Genomic DNA, 5040 nt, shown 5'->3' on the forward strand with positions numbered 1-5040 from the left:
CTGTACTTGCTTCCATCAGTTACTGGATGAATGCTCTCTGATGACAATTAGGATAGTCACCAACTGACCACGACAACTCTTATAAAGTAAAACTTTTATTTGGATCTGACTTACAGTTTTGGAAGTTTAGTCCATTTGTTATTGTCATGGTGGGGAACATTACTGCATGCAGGCAGACATGATGCTGGAGAGTTGCGAGTTCTACATCCCTATCCGCAGGCTTGAGCTTCTGAGACCTTACAGCCAACCCCCTACTGATGCACATCCTTCAACAAGGTTACACCTACTCCATGGCCACAACTCCTAATAAAGACACTCCCTATTGTCCTATGGGGCTATTTTCTTTCAAACCACCACACAACAATTTTCACAATAGCTTCAAAGAATATAAAATACCTGGGAGTAACTAACAAGCAAGTGCAAAATTTGCATGATAAAAGTTCAAGTCTTTGAAAAAAGAAAGTAAAGAAAATATCAGAAAATATAAAGATCTTTCATGCTCTTGGATCAGTAGGACTAATATTGTAAAAATGGTCATCCTACCAAAAGCAATCTATAGATTCAATGCCATCTCCTTTGAATAATGTACATAAAACATATTCAAATGATCACTATAGGTGGTATAAATACAAAAGGATAATTGTGTGTGTTGTACATGTGAGAGTGTAAGTGTGTATGTTGGTATGTGTCTCTTTGTTTTATGCATTTGAACACATAATGTATTTGGTTTAACCTTGAATTTGGGCATCCTTGGGCCTCATTAACTACATTTGAGGTTAGTAGATTCTATTGACTTTCCCATAGAATGGTGTTCTTATGATAAAGAGAAATCAAGTACTTTAATTAGGCAACCCTGGAGGGTACACAATTTTAACTCTCTGGAATCATAGCCCTGCAAATTAAGTTCAATTTATGCCAAAAATGTATCCTTTGGTTTTCTTAGTACAATAGATAGGTATTGGTGACTATAGACAGATCAGAATCATCAAGCAGCATTAGAAACTGAAAGAAGAATCATATGGCTGCTCTGGATATGTCAGTTGTCTTGAGAAGAAAGCAACATTCATGCTGTGGTAGCTGTTCATGAGGCATTCTTTATGGGCAGCAGCTGAATCAGTTTCGACCACTGTTATCTTCAACTTCTTAGTACCTGACCCATACAAAATTAAGTTCTTCTGGCATTTTATTTCTGGCATAGTTTGTGACTTTGATCTATGAGATTCTGTCCAGTGTCATTCTTTTGTCAAAAACCTATATATTTTAAACTCTATCCAATCTTGCTGCTTGCTGAGCCCTAACACATGATAGTGAAAAGATATGAGTCCAGAGGCACAGGTCTATCACTACCTAATTGAGTGACTCTCAGCAAATTATCTTAACTATCTAAACCTTGTGTCTTCATATATAAAACATTTTTGCCCTCTTATGATGATTATAAATAGCCAATTACTGTGTTTGCCAAATGCTTGTTACTTTATTTGTTACTTTAAATGCGATTGTTTTCATGTCGACTGGGTCTTCCCAACATGAGTTTCATGACATCTGGTTGTTTGTTAATTGCTTTTAATGAGGATGGAAGTGTCATAAAATCAAGAGCTAGCAATTAGAAATCTTTAGATTTGACATTTTACGAAAAACAGCTCATATCCACAGACACATTGACAAGCAGTGATATAGATGGTACCTTTTTTTGACCACATAAGCCTTTAGTTTACTAAGCAATTTGGGGAGGTTTAAAGCCGTGGCTTTGACACCTGGATACAGCCCATTTCTTAGCTATTGAGATTCTAGCCTCATGGCTGAGGTACCTGCTGGAGCCAGGTTTATTGCCACAATTCTATGGCATTTCAAGGTCCCTGCCACCAATAGAAAACATGCAGTCAGCTTTTCATCAACACCATTTAAGTGTTTTGTGGCAGGACCTCTTTAAAGAACTGTAAGGTTTTACAGCTAAAGCTGAGTCAGGAAGTCTCTCTTAAATGAGAGCACTTGCCTCTAGCAAGCAGAGGCCACCTAAGAAAATGCTTTTGTCAAGACATGCCTAACTCTATTTTTTTTGTGTAGAATTACTTTCCAAGCTCTGTCAGTCTTTATGTGGATGTAGTCGCCCCATGTTGGGCACCATTTGTTGTTGGGGTTTCTGACCTGCCCAGTTCCCACAAACATTAAGTCCCAAAGAAATCACACAGAGGTCTACATTAGTTATAAACTGATTGGCCCATTAGCTCAGGCTTCTTATTAACTCTTATAACTTATATTAGCCCATTATTTTTGTCTAGGTTGGCCATGTGGCTCAGTACCTTTATCAGCAAAGCAGTCACATCTTGCTTCTTCTGTGGATGGGCCAGGACTGCAGAGGAAGGGGCTTCCTCCTTCTCAGAATTCTTCTGTTCTCATTGACCCACCTCTACTTCCTGTCTGGTTGACCCACCTATACTTCCCTCCTGGCTACTGGCCAATCAGCATTTATTTAAAATATAATTGACAGAATACAGACCATGGTTCCACACCAATGTTATCCATTGGTATCTATTAAAGAAACACAAATCAATGTAACATTTGTTCAGAAAAGAGCTCAAAAAATGTTTCCAAGGCAAATTGGGATGTATTCCAAAGCCAACTGGCATTTCTGATTTGTGTGACTCATGCCATTTCTTAAGGCTGCCCAAGGATAATTAAAAGCCAGAGGGGAAAATGTAATTCTTTTCTGTTAAGGTATAGTGACTGTAGTAAAAAGAGAGCATTACCATTTTCAGAGGAGGAGGAGAGAAGTGCTTGATTAAATCTAAAGCAAACAATCAATTCTAAGCGTATGCTGTGGTCACTTTATCCATTAGCTGCTGGACAAGAGTGGCATTTGGAGTTGACTTTTCAAGGCTTTGGCATTAGGCCATTCCTGAAGCACACAGTCATTATGGAGACATTTAATTAGTGCATTTTGCATGATTGCCTATGGACACAGGAGGAGCAATGTGCCATTTGGCCCTTTTAGGGTCAGTTGATGGCTAGAGAGGATGCCAGCTTACAGAGTCATGCTAAGTCCTATGAGGTTAGGAACTTCCTAATGCTTCTATTTTTAATACCCTTCATATTTGAATAGGGCATTGAACACTGAGTAAAGTATCTGTTAAGATTATAAATGAGCTTCAAGGTTAGCAAATTTATAATACTTCTTGAAAGTGGATGGTGTCACTAGTTCAGTTCAGGATACCTGATCCTAGCAAATGACAAAACCATTATTTAAATGTAAAGCTTTTCAATTCTAGAGTTCATGCTTATTATAGTCTGTTGCAAAACTGACATGATAAACAAATGCCATGATCTTCATAATTGAAATGGTCTCACAATTTCTGATTTGGTTTCCTGTCTCTCAGGTCTCACTGGAGCTGTTACCCATCACTTTTCTCTCTATTTCTTAAAGGGGGATATGTAATTTTTCTTTTTGCACTCTTACTAGGAAAATAACACTAGATCCTTTTCCTGTGGACAAAGATGTCCTCATTTTCTTTATTTTGTATATTGGATGTATTCTGGCTTTGCCTTCAAAAACCAAGTTGACTCTTGGGAGTTCAAAAGATTGTAGCTTAAATCAAAAATGTAATCTGACTTTAGAAACCCATTTAATCTTACCTTTATCTTGTTTCCCACAGTCTTGTCTACTATATCACACTCAAGCAACCATCAGTTGCATATTTTGGCATATGAACTAACATATTTGGCATAGAATTAACATTGTTTAGTTAAATAAACATGACAGTGTTTCCAAATAAATTGACCTACTTGTTGTGATCAGTAGATAGATAGATAGATAGATAGATAGATAGATAGATAGATAGATGATAAATTATTATATAAATTCTGTGCTATACCCTTTAACAGTTAGGGGGAACATCCAGACTTTGTCATATTGAGGAAGCAAAGAGTGTTCAGAGCTTGGAATACTTTTATTTATCATTAATAATCTAATTTACTTGTTTTATAAAGGGGGGTTCTTGGAACCTAATGGGTTGTAGGAATTGAGACTAGCAGAAAAATAAGGATAGAGGTAAGTGTAGAAAGAAATGAAGAACATTAAGGAAAGAGAAGATGGACATTAAAATTTCACATCTAGCATTCACTGTCTCTCTCATTGGCTTAAAAGCTGTAGGAAATATTGAGGAAGGTTTCTGCATAATATTTAAGTGAAAGAAGTCTTACATCTAAATTAATAACTGTAGGTGAGTTTAAGACATGGTACAAAGCCATAACAGAGCAGAGAACAATGTGCACTCAAAATCATGCCTTGTAACAGGACCTTCTCTCCAGGAATCTGCTCTCCCCTCCTTTGCCCCATATCCAGCCACAGAGAGCACCTGAGTTGGATCAATACAGGGGAGGGCAGAGGGGAAGGCAGAGGCACAGACTCTGCTTTTCCATTTGAAAATGGTAATCCTATTCAGCCTCTCTTTGTCATTTAAAAAACTTTGCAGGATATCCTTCTAGGCTTTCTTCCTTAACTTTTCTTCCTTCACATCTTCTGTAGTTCAGTCCCTGCTTTTGTTTTAACGTAGCATCACAAAGAAGCTATAATTGCATTGACTTGAGTGCAATTTCTGGCCCTTCCTAAGAAGATTTCATTGTTGGTTTTGCCTTGAAACCTATTGCTTCTAAAATTAATACTTTATCTTCACTGTTTTTTCTTCAGGGTGTCTTTTCTTTCTCCATGAAATCGTCCTTTACTCTTTTTCTTTCTTGAGATATTATTGCTAGTAAATATTTTCAGTTTTTATTTCTGTAAATGTTTCTTTCATTCTTTTTTTACATTTTGTAAAAGAACTTGGCATATTCATACCCTAAATCAGAAGCTATGTTCCTTCAGTATATTAAAGATGCATTTTGCTTTTACAATATTTGTCTTGGTGGTGTTGCTGATAACTCATCTTTCCAGTTGTTGTTACATACTATAGTTTGAAAAGTCAACTCATCTTAAGGTTTTTATTTTTTTTTTTATTGAGAAAAGGAAAAAAACAAGTTTCCACCTCCTCCCAGCCTCCCATTTCC

Source organism: Microtus ochrogaster, chromosome X, assembly GCF_000317375.1.
Source record: "Microtus ochrogaster isolate Prairie Vole_2 chromosome X, MicOch1.0, whole genome shotgun sequence".
Taxonomy (NCBI): Eukaryota; Metazoa; Chordata; class Mammalia; order Rodentia; family Cricetidae; genus Microtus; species Microtus ochrogaster.